The sequence below is a fragment of the Trachypithecus francoisi genome, unplaced genomic scaffold (assembly GCF_009764315.1).
Source record: "Trachypithecus francoisi isolate TF-2019V2 unplaced genomic scaffold, Tfra_2.0 Lachesis_group1, whole genome shotgun sequence".
Classification (NCBI taxonomy): domain Eukaryota; kingdom Metazoa; phylum Chordata; class Mammalia; order Primates; family Cercopithecidae; genus Trachypithecus; species Trachypithecus francoisi.
This window is the reverse complement of record NW_022681454.1, coordinates 6,341,873-6,359,210: the sequence shown is the minus strand read 5'-3', so window position 1 is coordinate 6,359,210 and position 17,338 is coordinate 6,341,873. Positions and strand designations below refer to the sequence as shown.

At 54.7% G+C, this 17,338-nt stretch overlaps 1 protein-coding gene across 1 annotated transcript in view; it reads right to left on the bottom strand.

The window, feature by feature from the left end:
• Positions 1-16,935, bottom strand: part of PPP2R2C (protein phosphatase 2 regulatory subunit Bgamma) — a 247,969-nt gene extending 231,034 nt beyond the window's left edge. Inside the window, exon 1 of the mRNA XM_033213699.1 lies at positions 16,696-16,935. The gene's annotated coding sequence lies outside the window, so the exon portion shown is untranslated. The remainder of the gene's footprint in view (positions 1-16,695) is intronic.
• Positions 16,936-17,338: the final 403 nt, after the last annotated feature.

Genomic DNA, 17,338 nt, shown 5'->3' with positions numbered 1-17,338 from the left:
GTGCCGAAACAACTGGACATCCATATGCAAAAACACAATGGGACACAGGCCTCTCACCTCAGAGAAGAATTGGTTCAAAACAGATCACACACCTACATATGAAGCCTAAAACCATGAGGCTTTTAAAAGTCTGAAATAAGCACATAAAATGATGCTCAACATTTTTAACCATGGGGGAATTACAAATTAAAATCATAATGGGACCGGGCATGGTGTTCACACCTGTAATTCAGCACTTTGGGAGGCCAAGGCAGGCGGATCACTTGAGGTCAGGAGTTCGACCGCCTGGCCAACGTGGTGAACCCCGCTCTACTAAAAATAAAAAATTAGCCAGGTGTGGTGGTGGGTACCTGTAACCCCCATTACTCAGAAGCTGAGGCAGGAGAACTGCTTGAACCCAGGAGGCAGAGGTTGCAGTGAGCCAAGATCATGCCTCTGCACTCCAGCTGGGCAACAGAGTGAGACTCTGTTAAAAAAAAAAAAAAAAAGGAGAAAGAAGAAGAGGAGGGAGGAGGAAGAAGAAGAAGGAAGAGGGGGGAGGAGGAAGGGGGAGGAGGGGGAGGAGGGGGAGATGAGGGGGAGGAGGAGGGGGGGAGGGGGAGGAGGAGGGGAGGAGGGGGGGAGGAGGGGGAGGAGGGGGAGGAGGAGGGGGAGGAGGAGGGGGAGGAGGAGGGGGAGGAGGAGGGGGAGGAGGAGGAGGAGGAGGAGAAGGAGAAGCAGGAGAGAAGAGTTAGTCATAATGGGATACAACCACAACCTAGGCATTTAGGATGGCTAAAACTAAGAAAGTGACAAGATCAAGGGCTGATGAGGGTGCAGAGTGCCTGGAACCCTCGTGCATGACATCTGTAGATGCAAAGACAGCGCAGCAACTTCTGAAAACAGCTTGGGGGTTCTTGTAAAGCCAAGCATACCATCACCCTGTATTTCAATGCTGAGTTAGTTAGGAGTGAAGAGTTTATTAGGAGGTCGCACTTGTTAAGTAAAAGGTAGAAGAGCCAGTGTGGGCAGGTAGAGCTTCCCGACAGCCATGCAAGTGTGACTGACCCTCTCAGCCAACCCACAGCAAGCTCCAGCACAAAGGCTGCCTGCTGCAGGAGTCGTGGGGTGTGCAGAAATGGACAGGCCCTAGAAACCCCTCCAGGGGGCAGTCATTGGCTGAGGGCTGCCAGAAAGAATGGCCTTGGTTCAGTGGCAGAGGCAGATCCTGAAGACGCCAAAATCCAGAGGCAGTCAAGCAACTGCCTGCCCTGAGACTGGACAGCAAAGTCTTTCTTGAAGGGAGATCTGAGCCTCGCACCTCCTCCCCGCCTCCCTAAATGAACAGTGCCTGGCCCTTGGCAGCCCTCTCCCCACCTTCCCTCTTAGCAGTACTGTCACCCCAACATGCTATTGTATGTTTATGTGTTTGTCCCTTCACTGACAGATCCCCCATCGGCTCAGTTCCCGCCACATGCCAGGTGTCTGGTAAATATCTGTTGAATACATGGGTTAATCCTGTCCAGACCTCTGGAGCTAAGCCACTGGTCTAAGCCACCATCATTGCTCACTCCCACACTGCAGTATCCTCCAAAGTCATCCCCAGGTTCTCACTTTGCCCCCCCCCCCCCCCACCAAGCCCATGCCCCATAGAGCAGGCAGACTGATACTGTAAAAATGGAAATTGGACCATATCATTTTTCCACCTCCACCCCCACCCTTCCCACTCTCTGCTCTGGCCACACCAGCCTCCTTGCTGCCGCAGAACACGGCAGGCTCATTTCACTCCAGGGCTTTGCACCTGGATCCAGTGACAGACAACTCCAGACAGAGGGCGGTCAGGGGAGGCCTCTCAGAGGAGGTTACTTTTCATCTGGGACCTGAATAATGAGAAAGATACAGGGAAGGGAGTCCCAGACAGAGGCACAGCAGGTGCAGCTCTCAGGAGTGAAATGCCCCTCACCTGTGCCTTCCTGGGCAAGACCCTCCACTTCTCAACCTGCAGAGCCAGACTGATAACACCGGCTCCTTCCTGCTCCTGTAGAGTAGCCACAGGTTTGCAGCCCTGAGAGCAGTGGCCTTCGATGACACCTGCTGGCTGTGTGACCTCATGTAAGCCCTCTTCATCCCTAGGGAGGATAACGGGAGGCACCTGCAGCACGGGCAGTAGCTTGAGCCCACAGATGAGCTTTAAGGTATGACCTACTTTCCCACGTAGGGCCTGGCACACAGTAGGCACTTACTCAGTAGTGGCCACTATTGAGCCTTCTCTGACAGTCCTTATGGGACAGCAGCTGTAACAAGCGTTATTTCTTGAGACTCAGTTCCCAGGTGAATGTCTGGGGAGAAACATGCTCAACTCACACTTGCAGAGAAGTATTTCTTTAAAGTGACATAACCAGCCCTCACCCTGTGCCAATAAAGGCCTGGCAGCACCACAGTGCTTTATTTTTAACCTGTCACCTTGTCACCGCAGCACAAGGTGCAGCTGAGGTCACAGCAGGGTGGGGGGACAGTCAGTGGCTCATCCCACAGGCCTGGGCCCCAGTCTCACCTCCATGCTCACTGCCTGCGTGACCTTGGGTGAGTCACTCAGCCTCCCCGTCCCCCACTGGTGGAATGAGATGGATGACAACCCACCTTCTCCACCTCCAAGCTTCCTGCTCCCCTCCTCACAGCCACCAGCCGGCACATCGCAAAGCACAGACAAAATCAGCCCCCAGTGCAGTTACCAAGTCCACCCCCTCCCCACAGTGCCCTCAGGCCAGCACATAAGACCCTTGCCAAGACACCCCCACTGCCCTCTCCAGCCTCAGCTCCCACTGCTTCCTCCTGGGAAGGCTACACCCAGCTGCACAGAACTTCACCCTTCACTAACAAGCCATGCGCTCCTACAACACCAACCTGAAGCACATGCTGTTTCCTCTGCCAGGAATGCTATTCCCCGTGTCCTTCCAGCTTAATATCCTCTACTCTGGGAAGTAGAGACAGACCTGGCCTCTCCTCACTCCCTGCATGAGGCTCCAGGGCAACCAGTCTACAATATTTCACAAAGCATCTTAGGGGGACACTCTTTTTTTATTCAGAGATGGAGTCTTGCTTGTTTGTTCCCCAGGCTGGAGTTCTACACCTGGCACGATCACAGCTCACTGCAGCCTGAAACTCCTTGACTCAACGGATCCTTCTGCCTTAGCCTCCCAAGTAGCTGGGACTACAGGTGCATGCCACCATGTCCAGCTAATTTTCTTTAATAATTTGTAGAGACAAGGGCTCACTGTTGCCCAGGCTGGTCTTGAACTACTTACCTCCAGTGATCCTCCCACCTCAGCATTCCAAAGTGCTGGGATTTACAGGCATGAGCCGCAGTGCCCAGCTAGGGCAACACTTTTATTTTGGTCTCTCTCTAGCAAGAGGTCCCTCCTGGAGGTCAATCGCCATACCTTCCTCGCCTCTGGGGCCATGGAGCCTGGTGGTTACGCACAAGCCTCTCCAGTTAGGTTGCCCAAGCTCAAAGCCCACTCTCCCACAGGTTAGCTCAGCAGCCACAGGTGAGCCTCTTCCCCTTTTGTGCTGCAGTATCCACATGTGTAAGCCGGGGATAAGAAAAATGTGGGGGATTGGAAGCTACTTGGCCTCAAGAAGACACTTAGAAAGCCCCTGGCATGTCACGAGTACTCATGCATGTCACATACTCTAATGTGCTCTCTGGGTTCCCAGCACAGACCACAGCCTGCGGTGAGTGCTCAGGTGATGTTTGTAGAATGAATGAACAAATGTGTGGCATGGAGAACAAAGCCAATAGGAGTCCAGTGTGAGAAAAGTAACTGAAACTCCCAGGTGGAAAAGGAGAAAATAAAACTAGTGGTAAAGTGTTGTGGTTTGGCCACAAGTCCCCCCATCAAGAGATGAGGTCTATGCCTCCTCCTCTTGAGTCTGATGGGCCTGTGACCCACTCAACCAAGAGCCTAGCAGAAGTGAAGCTCTGGGACATCCAAAGCTGGGCATCAAAGGCCACATAACTGCCATCTTGTTCACTGGACATTGCACCAGCAGCCCTGAGCACCATGGAAGGAGTCCCACCACCCTGGGCTGTCATGCTGGAGAGGTCACATGTCAGGGTTTAGGTGACAGTCCCAGCTGAGCTCAGCCCCTGCTGTCCCCACCAAGGCACCATAAATTACAGGGAAGCCACTGTGGGCCATCCAGCCCAGTCCATCCTCTAGCTGAAAACCACCAAGTGACCTCAATGCAGCAGAAGAATCACCCAGCTGAGCCCTTCCCCAGCCCCTGGCTCTCAATACCATGAAACACAGTGAAAAGGCCGTTCTTAGTTGGCATATCATGGGATCATTTGTTAGGCAGCCACAGATGACTGGGAAAGTGGAGAGACTTTGGAAGTGGACGGAAAAGATGATGTGAGTGAAGATGAAATAAGTGACAGCAAAGGACCAGCAAAGACAGCAGGGGCTGTGTGTGCTACACATCTGAGCCCACAGATCTGCTTTTCCCACAAGAGGAGACCTGAGCCCACTGTTCCCAAATGCAGTGATCATTTCTATGGCACCTGCTCTGGAATGCAGGCCGTCTTCCTGCAATTTTTTCATTTGTTCTCATTGTGTAAATTTCCTATGGCTGCTGTAACACATTGCCACAACCATAGTGGCTTAGAACAACAGAAGCTTATTCTCTGACTGTTCTGGAGGTCAGAAGTCTGAAATCAGCCTCACTGGGCTAAAGTCAAGGTGTGGGCAGGGCTGGTTCCTGCCAGAGGCTCTGGGGGAGGATCTGTTTCCTTGATCTTGCAGCTTCTGGAGGTGCCTGCATTCCTTGGCTCATGGCCCCTCCCTCCATCTTCAAAACCATCAGCGCAGCAACTTCAAATTTCTCTCCCTCTCTTCCTCTTTCTCTCCTCTTTCTCCCTCCCTCTCTTTTCTTCTCCCTCTCTTCCTCTTTCTCTCCTCTGCTGGTGTCATCCCATCTCTTTCTCTGATTCTGAACCTCCTACCTCCCTCTTATAAGGACCCCTGTGATAATATTCGGCCCACCCAGATAATCCAGGTCAACCTCCCCAACTCAAGAGCCTTAACTTAATCTCATCTGCAAACTCCCTTTTGCCATGTAAGGTAACACATTCACAGGTCTGGGGATTAGGACGTGGACATCTTTGGGGGGGAATTATTCTTTCCATTACACTCACAAACAACCTGCAAAAGTGGACTTTATTGTCCTAATTTGACAATAAGGCTCAGGGAGGTGGGACCATTGCCTGAAGTCATGTGAGTAGCAGAGGCAAGAGCCAGTCTCAGGACGGCCACACACATGCCCCAGTTCCACTGACCTCCATAGATGTTGGGGACTCACTGGAGGCAGAATTCATCCCAGATAGTTCAACAGTAGAGAAGTAAACAAGAGGTGACCTACAGAAAGCATTTCTCAGGGATTAGGGGCAGAGACAGGAGTTTGTTACCCCCCTGGGCTGAAAGGTGGAGGGGAGGAGAACTGGGACCATGAGACAGGATCCACTGGCACAAGCTGTGACCATGGAGAGTACAGCCAACCCTGGGATTGCAGCACCACAGCAGGGAGAAGGATGGGGAGTGTTTCCCCCCTCTCTCTTGCCCTGCAAGCTCCAACTGGTGCCTCCCACTGGCCAAACTCCATGGGAGCCTTAGGGCAGGGACCACAGGTGATGCAGCCTCCAGGGCACCACACTGGACAATGAGAGGTGAAAAAGAGATCTACAGGTCAAGTGGAGAAATCCAGCGCAGTCCACTGTGGCCACTCAGCAAACATCCTCATCCCCCTTTCCAGGAAGAAACTCTCAGCCCAACACAATGAGGCACGGGGTCCCACCAGCGACTATATCATTGAGGGAGACGCCACTTCAGATACCTGCCTGGGGCCTACAGCACCACACCGTCCACCACAGCTACCCTTCATTCAAGGTGGCCAGGAGAGATGAGGGCGGGGGAAAAAAGGCCAATCAGCAGCAAGTCCTTCTTCCTTCACCCACTCATGGGCACCTTGCCTGTGCCAGAGCACCTGGCTCTCCACCTGGGGGAACGACCCAAGCTTTCACCCATGATCTGGGTCTGTCATGCTCCCATCTGTATGTTCAGGGCTGCCATGCTCAGCTGACCTTTTTTATCAGATGTCAGTGCTAAGAAGCATCCCTGTGGATCCTCTGGGCCCCAGATACCAACAAGCAGTGACCTTATTTGTCCTTGGTAACTAGGAGCAGTCACCCCTCATCCCAGTGCCCCCTTTTCCACCAGGCCACCTAGCAGCAGCAAGAGCTCCAAATGGCCTCGGTCCCAGTGTCCAGTTTCATGGACTGTGGCCCTGCTCCCTGATGGAAGCCTTCCTTCTTGGGGCACCAGGACCCCCAAACACACCACGCCTAACGAACTAGAAGCAAAATTAGTTCAAGGGGTTATCAGGGGGTGACTGCTATGGGTTGGATTGTGTGCCCTCCCCCCCAAAAATTTCATGTTGAAGTCCAAACCCCCAGTACCTCAGCATGTGTCCTTACTTGGAAATAGGGTCACTGCAGATGTCATTAGTTTAATGAGGCCATGTTGGAGTAGGGTAGACCCCTAATCCAAAATGACTGGTGCCCTCATGGACACAGAGACAGACATGCACAGGGAGAAAGGCAGACACCATGGTGACACCATCTACAAGCCAAAGAATGCCAAAGATGGACAGCAAATCACAAGAAGCTGGGAGAGGGGTACAGGACAGATTCCCCTTCTCATTCCTCCATAGAAATCGACCCAGCTGTCATCTTGATCCCAGACTTCTGGCTGCCAGAACCAGGAGACAATCAATTTCCCTTCTTCAAGCCACTCTATGTGTAGTGCTTTGTTAAGGCAGCATCAGTCTGTAGACTGTTACAACAAGATACCTTAGACTGGGTAGTTTATGAATAACAGACATTGATTGCTCATTGGCCGGGCACAGTGGCTCACACCTGCAATTCCAGCATTTTGGGAGGCCGAGGCAGGCAGATCACTTGAGGTCAAGAGTTCAAGACCAGCCTGGCCAGCATGGTGAAACCCTGTCTTTACTAAAAGTACAAAAATCAGCCAGGCCTGGTGGTGCACACCTGTAATCCCAGCTACTCAGGAAGCTGAGGCACGAGAATAGCTTGAACCCAGGAAGCAGAGATTGCAGTGAGCCAAGATCATGCCGCTGCACTCCAGCCTGAGTGACAGAGTGAGAGTCCATCGAAAGAAAGAAAGAAAGAAAGAAAGAAAGAAAGAAAGAAAGAAAGAAAGAAAGAAAGAAAGAAGGAAAGAAGGAGAGAGAGAAAGAGAGAGAGAGAAAGGGAGGAAGGAAGGAAGGAAGAAAGGAAGGAAGGGGGGGAAGAAAGGAAGAAAGAAAAAGAGAAAGACAGAAAGAAAGAAGGAAGGAAGGAAGGAAAGAAAGAGAAAGAAAAGAGAAAAAGAAAGAGAGAGAGAAAGAAAGAAAGAAAGAAAGAAAGAAAGAAAGAAAGAAAGAAAGAAAGAAGAAAGAAAGAGAAAGAAGGAAAGAAATTGCTTGCTCACAATTCTGGAGGCTGAGAAGTCCAAGATCAAGGTGCCAGCAGATTCGATTCAGTGTCTGACCAGGGTTCTGTGCTTCAAGGACCGCGCCTTCTCACTGCGTCCTCACATGGTAGAAGTCTGCCTCGGGCCTCTTTTATAAGGACTCCACCCTCTTGACCTCTTGACCTAATCACCTCCCAAAGCCTCACCCTCAATACTCCTGTGTTAGATTTCAGCGCAGGAATACTGGAGAGACGGGAATATTCAGACCACCGCACAGCCCCAACACTCTAACACCGTGGCCACATCTGGGGTTGCCCTGTATAATCATTCATAACACACCCTTTCATTTTCTAAGGTACCCCACTTTGGATGATAAATTATTTGACACCGTGGTGATTATAAGCCAGTGAAGGGCTCCTCCTAACTCCATCCACTGGTCCTCAAACCTGCACTTGTGGCTGTGCAGGTGACAGTCACAAAACAGTCAGCCGCTCATCTAAGGCATACAGGACAAGGCCCCACCTGCTGTGTGCTGTCTGGAGGCTGGTGTGGTAGCCAGGCCTGCAGCTGCAGGCCCTTCTCCCTGCTTCTGGGTGATGAGAGTGAACCCCACGGGCGAGGGCCCTTTGCCGCAGCTCTGCACCACCGCAGGAATCCTTTGAATGATGTGAGGCTTGTGGGCGATGGTGACTGTGAATCAGGAATTCCACAATGACACTGCTGACAGAAGCGGGTGGGAAGGCGATTCTGTATCTGGCTTATGCATCCACCCCCCTGAGAACAAGGGAACCAACCTGCCCCCGGGTGCTTGCTGGTCTCTTTGGGTAATGCTGCCACACCCAAAGTCACTGTTGTCCCCTGATGTTGGAGACGGGGACCTTAGTGGTGGCAGTGGCCAGCTCAGCCCTGGAGAGTTGAGAGCCATATTTTTTGCCTGTATGTTTCCCCATCTCTGCCATATTTTGTGTGTGAACCCAAGAACGAACCCTGGGGTGGCTGGAAAGAGTCTGCCCGGCACCCACAGGCAGGCTAGCCTGTCTATCCTGTGACCGAGAGCCTCCTGCGTGAAGGATGCCTCTGGGGAGCATCTGCATGGGGCACGTAGGGTTCATTTCATGTGTCAACTTGACGGGGCCACAGGATGCCCAGATATCATGCTAAACATCATTTCCGGGTGTGTCCGTGGGAGTGTTTCCAGTAGAGATGAGCGTTTGAATCAGTAGACTAATAACCCGCAGTGTGGATGGGCCTCCCCCAGTTTGTTCAGAGCCTGAATGGAACAAAAAGGCTGGAGAAGGGAGAATTCACTCTCTCCGCCTGACTGCTGGAGCTGGGACATCCGTCTTCTCCTGCCCTGGGACTGGCACTCACACCATCGCAACATCAGCCTTCCTGGTTCCCAAACCTTCAGACTAGAACAACCAGTTCTCCAGCTTACAGATGGAGCTCAGGGGACTTCTCAGCTCCACAACTGCATGAGCCAATTCCGTGTACGTGTGTGTGCGCACACGTGCAGTGATCCTACTTCTCAGCTCCACAACTGCATGAGCCAATTCCGTGTGCGTGTGTGTGCGCACATGTGCAGTGATCCTACTTCTCAGCTCCACAACTGCATGAGCCAATTCCGTGTGCGTGTGTGTGCGCACGTGCAGTGATCCTACTTCTCAGCTCCACAACTGCATGAGCCAATTCCGTGTGCGTGTGTGTGCACACGTGCAGTGATCCTACTTCTCAGCTCCACAACTGCATGAGCCAGTTCCGTGTGCGTGTGTGTGCGCACGTGCAGTGATCCTACTTCTCAGCTCCACAACTGCATGAGCCAGTTCCGTGTGCGTATGTGTGCGCACACGTGCAGTGATCCTACTTCTCAGCTCCACAACTGCATGAGCCAGTTCCGTGTGCGTGTGTGTGCGCACGTGCAGTGATCCTACTTCTCAGCTCCACAACTGCATGAGCCAGTTCCGTGTGCGTGTGCGTGCACATGCAGTGATCCTACTTCTCAGCTCCACAACTGCATGAGCCAGTTCCGTGTGCGTGTGTGTGCGCACACGTGCAGTGATCCTACTTCTCAGCTCCACAACTGCATGAGCCAATTCCGTGTGCGTGTGTGTGCACACGTGCAGTGATCCTACTTCTCAGCTCCACAACTGCATGAGCCAGTTCCGTGTGCGTGTGTGTGCGCACGTGCAGTGATCCCATTGGCTTTGTTTCTCTGAAGAACCCTGACTACTATAGGGCACAAATACCTCATGTTCTGCAGTCATTTGAGAGGTCCATCCACACACCTCTTCCCCAGGCCACTTTGTCATCATCCTCCAACCCTGTTCTTTCCAAAGCCCTGCCCTGCTTGCCAGCCCATGCACTAGTGTAGATCCCTACCCCAGGCTGTGTTCCCTCCTCAGCAACATGAGCAACCAGATTCTCCCCCTAAAGTTTTGCCTCCTGGGAGAATCTGCAAGCATCTTTCAGGGTACACCCTGAGTTGGTTATTATCACAGAAGGATGCAGCCACTGCACCCTCCTCCAAAGGAGGGAGCAGGGAGGAGGCAGCGCCCCAACCTCTCTCTCCACCTGCCCTCCCATCTCCTGGCAATGCCTCCTGGGGGCAAAACCCACCCAAAGACCCCCCAGCAGAGATCCAGGTCATAAATTTGAGAGGATCAGCCTTCCAGGCACAGACCAGGGCAGAGAGAAGCTGGGGCTGGAAAGGAACAAAGGGTACAAACCTCCTTAGAAGACACTAAGGGGCCATGGTTAACTACACTGGACTTGCTAATAGGTTCCTTTCCTGAGAAATAGTAGAAATGGTCACTTTAAATTCACTTGATTGCGGTCCTGCAGCACTGACGTTAAAATCTGGGAAGAATGTTGGAACCACTCATTGGTGTTATCCAAACATACCTGATGCATTCATACAACATCTACAACAACAAGAACTATGAGCCAGACTCTGAGAACACAGATGAGTTCTTACAGATCTTATAGTCAGGAGATGCTGGGTGCAAGGTCAGCAAAAAAAAAAAAAAAAGAAAGAAAGATGATGATGTTGGACCTGGAGTACTGTGATGGAGACTCCCTGGGTGGGACATATTTAGGTGGGAGGCAAGGGAGATCTCTGGAGAGAGGACATGGAAGCTGCGACCTGAAGGATGAGTTAGAGTGAGTGCTGTGTTAGCACCAGGAGCAGGGGGAATAGCAGTGGCAAAGAGCCCAGGACAAGAGAGAGCTCACGATGTACTAAGGTCAGGAAAAAGGCTGCCGTGTAGTGAGCGCTGTGGATATGGGCACAGCAGAGGTCAGCATGGTTATTTTAGGGAGTTGAAGGGGAGTCTGGATTGGGAGGCCCTCAAGTAGGCCAGAAGAGAAGACAACAGCTTGACCTGGGGTGGTAGAGATGAAGGAGAGGAGGCAGATCTGAGGATGGGCTACTGCAGAATATTCCCCACCTGGGCACTGGAGACCCAGATGACACGGGCGGGCACAATGAATGCTGGCCTGCAGTGAGGTGCATCCCACAGGCCCCGGCTCTGCTCTCACCTGCTGTGTGACTCCAGGCAAACCCTCCCCAGCCCCAGCCCAGACCTCTCCTCCTCCCCTGTGGACGGGAAGGCAGGAGGAAGGAGGCGGCCAGGTGCTTCTGAGCAGCCTCAGCACCCATCCTCTTAAAGGTGCCCAAGCCTAGCAGGACAGCCCCTGATGGTGGGACTTCGGGCAGTGACTTCTCCCAACCTCACCGCATATCACAGCATCACCTGCAAAGTGGCTGTGATGATCGCATCCCATCACCGAGTGAGCACCTGACATGCCCTGCCTGTGCCACGCTTGCAGCAAGTTCTCCGTAAATGTCAGTTAAGAGGATTAACACTACTGTCTGCTGCATCTGTGACCTGGGGTGCTGGTGGGGCTGTCACTTAGGGGGACACATCCCCTTGCTTGGGAGAGCCCATCCACAGTGGGAAGTTGTGCCAGCAGTGGGAAGGCCACCCAAGCAAGGCCAAGGAGAAGCCTTTCTCAGAGTTTACAAAGAGCCCTCTTCTCTCCTCCTGGGACCAGCGGTCTGTGAGCCTTTACCTGCCGGCTTTGCCTGCCTCCTAACGAGGAGAAGGCCGCCTGTGCTCAGCCTCCCAAAAAACCAGAACATCCCCTGAACTTCCCAACACTCAGCCTGATCAACTCTGTGCTTGTGTCAAACTAGGTTGGATTTCAGCTTCTTGCTGCAGAAAGATTCTTTGGCAGACAGGAACTACACAATGGAAGAGGCTCTGATGGACACCATCCTCTCACCAGGAGTGCCAGCAAAGAGTGCAACAGTGTCCCCACCATGAAGCCACACCCCACTCAACATGGAGCCCTGAGCTGGGCCAAGCTTGGAATGAAGACCTGGGCAACCAGTCCACTCTAGACCTAGGAAAGAAGGATTTCCACAGTGTCTCCCTGCCTGGCCTCCCATCTAAAGATGCCCCACCCAGTGAGTCTCCATCACAGCCCCCAAAGCCCAGCGACATCTTTTTTTCTGACTTTGCACCCTCACAGGTGCCCATCCTGGGAATTCACCACCCAGCCCTGCGGTTCTGATGGGATGCACAGGAGTGCACGGGAAAGAGGGCAACAGTGGCTCCCAGCTCTGTGGCTCTGCAATGTCAGGGGAACGCTGTGCTGAGATGGGGGCTCTGATGAGCAGGCAGCCCTGACAATAGCAGTTTCCTGAGAAGGAATCACAGAAGAGAACCTAAATGTAGACACTGGGAGAGCAGCTCGCGGTCCAGCCAAGGCAGGAAGAACTTGGTTCAGATCGTGGCTCCACCACTCACTGCTGAGCAGCCTGGAGCACATCACTTGCACCTCAGTGTGCTCCTCTGTAAAATGGGCGCAGAGGGCACGTCCACACCCTCAGAGGTTGACGTGAGGATAAGTGAGATAGAGGGTATAGTGCATAGTGCTAGTGCAGTGCCAGGCTCACAGGAGTGCCCAATAAATGGCAGTTCTGAAAAACCACACAGCACACACACACACACACAGAACAGAGGCAAGGATATTCAACTTCACCCAGGGCTGCAAATTTGCAAAATGCAGGATCTGTGACCAGTGTGCCAATTACACCCCCAACACCTTAGCCCCATCCTTGCCGCATGCATAACTTCCTCGGAAATCCCCCCTGCTGTGGACCGGATGCCTGTGTCCCCCTGCATTCCTAGGCTGAAATCCTAATCCCCAATGTGAGGTATTAGGAGCCGGGCCCTGGGGAAACAATTAGGAGGAAATTAGTGCCCTTTTAAAATAGACTCAAGGGAGCTCACTCGCCCCTTCCACCCTGTGAGGATGCTGCAAGAAGGCACCATTCGTGAACCAGAACGCAGGCCCTCACCAGACACTGAATCTGCCATGGCTTGATCTTGGACTTCCAGCCTCCAGAACGGTGAGAAATAAACCTGTGTTGTTCATAAGCTATATGGTGTTTTGTTACGGCAGCCCCAACGGACTAAGACAGCTCCCCTTCCTGAACTGTGTTCCATGTGCTAATCAGAGTTCAGACCATTTCATCCATTCACTCCTCACACATGTGGTGTGTGACCCCAAGGTGCAAGTCAAACCCTGGGGACCCCACGTTGAAACTGACACATCCCTTAAGGTGTTGGGGGAACCACAGGGGAAGCCCACCAAGGAAGAGGCATTGGGGGCCTTGAAGGCTGTGCAGGCGTTGGCCAGGCAAGGCAGGGGCAGGGGTGCCCCAGGGCAGGGAGCAGCCCCAAGGCCTCCTGGGAACTCTCCTGGAGGAGGGCGAGCAGGGGACAGTGCACAGCCCCTCAGGTCCAGCCCACCCAGGCTCTTGGCTACCAGACTAAGGGCTGGAACTTCTATGTTTTTCTGGAAGCAACTCCAAGCCAGGGGTGTTTCCATACCAGAAAATGGAAAAAAATGAGATTTGCTTTTTTTCCCAACAGAAGCAGTGAGCTCCAGGCCCTTGTTGAGAGGTGGTGGGGTACAGTGACTAAGGACAAGCCTTGGGGTAGGACCGAAAGGCTCTCCACCACCAAAAGCTGTGGGACCTCAGGCAAATCACTTAATCTCTCTGTGCCTCAGTAAAACAGAGCCAACAAGAGCACCTATTTCATGGGGTTGTGGTAAGAAGGAAAGCAGCTCATACCGAGGAAGCACTGGAAGCGTCCCTGGATCCTACATAGTGCCTCTCAGTGTTGGCTGCTGTTACTGAAGCTCTGTGCCTATCCACAGCCATGGGGTTGGAGCTGGACCTGCTTCATGAGTGTGTGACCCATGCAGCCATGCAGGCCCCATGCTTGGAAGGGGCTCATGCTTAGGGTTTAAGGCTCTGCAGAGTCATAAAATTCCTGATAGCTTTATCTTTGAATGTGTGCTTCCTAAGCAATGTCTGATGGAACAGCAGAGCCTGCGCTGTGGGCAGGCAGCATGTGCTTCTGCCTCCTGCCGCCTCCCCGACCCGGGTTCTCAGCTGCCTGCTCCCCTGGCCTCTGGCACCCTGGACCCCACCCTTCCTCCTATTTGTGCCTGGTCCCAGTGTCACTGCTGCCCTTCTCCCCTGGTGAGGGCCAGGGTCTAGGAGTGTATGCACCCCAGTGCATCCTGGGGTGGATCATGGCGGTGACCACCCTTCCTTGGGCTGGTAGTGCCACTGTGTGTTCAGTGGGCAGTTCAGCAGGAACATCAGGTGCCAATTGTGTCTCAACCCCAAGGCTGCAACGCCCTGTGAGCTACCTGTCTGCCATGGGTTGGGGCATCAGCCTGTGGACCTGTGGGAAGGGGAGATGCCTGACTCGACACTCAACTTCCCTGTCCCTGGCCAGAAGACAGGTGTCTTGCAAGAGTCTGCACTCACCCTGCAAGCATGCCCATGCCCAAAGGCACACGATGTTACATAGGAAATAAAACCACCATGACAGGTGGAGAGAGAGTGCAGAAGAAAGTGAGTACTTTTAACCACACTTTCCCCTACTTTTTGAACACAGAGCCCTGCATCTTCATTTTGCACTGAGCCCCACAAATTTTGTAGCTAGTCCTGGGTAGGAAGGAGGTAGGGGAGGGGGAGGGGAGGACTTGCACCTTTTACTCCAACTATTTCCATATTGTTTCATGTTTTTCCAAGATGCATGTGATCATGCATTCATTTTGCAAGTTTTTTTATTCCAAAAAGAGTTTAATGGCTACACACGCAGAAAGAGACACAAACACGCACACGGACACACCTATACAGACATAAAGATATGCAGACCTACACAGACACACTTGGATGCACACACAGATGCACACATAGATACACAGATACACCCACAGATACATACATGGGCACATACACACACTGGCGTTCAGAACCCGGGGACTGACTCCCAGCCCAAAGATCTTTCACGACCCATTGCCAGCCGCAAGCAGGCTCTGGGGAGTCCTAGGAGAGCTGGAGAAGGTTCTACGTCGAGCCTGCCTGCCCCTTTTCTGAAAAGCAGAGAAAGACCGTGTGGCATTCACTCACTCATGCACTCACTAATCGACAGTCAACAATTCCATACTGAGAAGCTGCGATTTGCTGAGCACAGTCAGTGTCCTGCAGACGTGACCGGATATAGTCCCTGCCCTCAAGGGGTGAGGGTATTCCCAGGGATGAGGACACCTGGGACAGAGAAGGCATCCCAGGAGGGTGGAAACCCTCACTCCACAGTAGGGAGGTGGGAAACAGACACATTCAGGGGCCTGGAGGGAGCTGAGCATGAGCAGGCGACCAGGGCGTGGTCAGAGCATGGGGGACAATGAGACTGAGGAGGCAGCTGCCGCAGATTGTGGGGGCACTGAGAGCCGGCAGAGGAGCTCACCTGTGGACAACGGGCCCCACTCCCTGCCACAGCCTGTCCCCTCCACTTTGCTGACAGTGTCCCTGTGATGTCTTCCCGTGACAGTGTGAGCACAGGCCAAGGAGGACCCGCCCAGGAGAAGCACAGCCTCTGGAGCTCTGCCACTGGCAGCTGTGTGGCCTCGGGCAAGTTACTTAACTTCTCTGCGCCTCAGTTTCCTTATCCTATAATGGGGATAATGTGGCGAGGATTCAACGGAGTGGGGGGGCGGATATTTGAAAGCTCTTGGAACTGTGTGTTTGTTATATAAAGCGACAGAGGCCAGCACCCTGCCCAGGTCCACCAGCCCTCTGTACCTTCCATCACCCATCTCACTGGGCCCCTGAAGGGAGGAGGGAAGAAAGCAAAAACAGATTCCTGGGCCCTCATCAGTACCCCCGGTAGGCCTCTTCTTTTCTCTCTGCCACAACCTTGCCCCCTGAGCAAAGTCATCCCCATTTCACAGAAGAGAAACTGAGGCCCTGAGAGAGTAAGCCACTTGCTGAAGGCCACCCGGCCAGTCAGGGTGAAGCCAGGATTCCATCCAGGCGGGGCAGCATCTCGGGCCACAGAGTGCGCCGTCCCTGTCCCTGGGACCCTCCACATAAAAGCCAACCCGGGTCACCTCCCAGGGTGCGCCAGTAGCTGTCCATCCCACCGACGCTCTTCGGGCTCTGGGCGCGCCACTGTTATGGACTGTCCCCTGCCAGCAAAAAAAAAAAAAAAAAAGAAAGAAAAAGAAAAAAAGCTTCTCCAAATCGGAGCAGCAGCCGGGCCTGACTCAGCACCCACCGGCGCGGGCAGCGGGAGGAGCGCGTAGACGCTGCTGGATGGTACCCGCGGCCGGGGCTGAACTCCACGGCATTGGGTCTTATCCCCGACTCAGCACCGGACCCCACGCCCGCACCTTCAGCCGGGCAGCGAGCGGGGGGCTCGAGCGCGCCGGTTCTCGGCCGAGACACTGTGGCTGACACCGGTGGAGCGATCAGCCCCGGCTCGCGCGGCGGGCAAGTGCTGGAAGCAGGGTTTCAAGCCGGTTCTGTCGGGTTCCCTCAAGACCCCGAGAGCACGGGCTCCAGAGGGACCCCGGCACTTCGGACCCTAGCTGAGCCAGCCCTGCCCCAGGACCGCGCCGGGGTCGGTGCCCGGGCTCTCTGAGTCCCGCTTCTGGCCCGCGAAGACGCGCCCTGTCCTCCAGTGGCGGGAGTCCCACACCCGAGGGCCGCATCCCCGGGCAGGGTGAGGTCCTGCGGGGCTGGGGATCAGGCGGGGTGGGCGCGGGGCGGCTCCGGAGCGGCGGGGCCGGGCGCCCTGCAGTCCGCGCTTACCTTCGGAAACTTCGAGGTCGGCGGCCCCATTGAGCTGGCACAGGCACCAGGAGCCCTGGTCGGCGGCGGGCGCGGCGGGCGCGGCGGGGGCGCGGTCAGCTGGCAAAACAGCAAGGGCGCGTGAGCGCGGGCCCGGGGCGGGGGGCGGGGGGCGGGGGCGCGCGGCGAGGCTAACCCGGCTGCTGGGCCATGGGCGGCTCCGCAGGCTGCGACCGCGACGGGCGTCCTCCGGGCGGCTGCGGGGGGCCGGGCGCGGCGGCCGCTCCTCCTCCGCCTCCTCCGGGCTCGGCTCCCTGCGCGGGCGGGCGGGCGGGCGGGGAGGCGCGCCCAGGAGGCTCCGCCCGGAGCGCGGGTGCGGGGCGCCGAGTGCGGCTGCGGGCGCCCAGGGTGGGCGCTCGGCGAGGATCGCGAGGCGCGGATCCCGGGGCGTGGGGCCGGGCACCGGGTGAGAGGCGCGGGGTGCGGGCGCGGGGCGGGGTGTGGGTGCGAGCGCTGGGCTGTTGCCGCGGACAGAAGCGTCCCTTTCTGCCCCACCCACCGGTCCCGCGGCAGCCGCCTCTGCCAGCCGTCACCGTCACCGCGCGAGGGCCGCCTGCCTCACGGCGATGCCCATTTTACTGAGAAGAAACTGAGGCACGGAGAG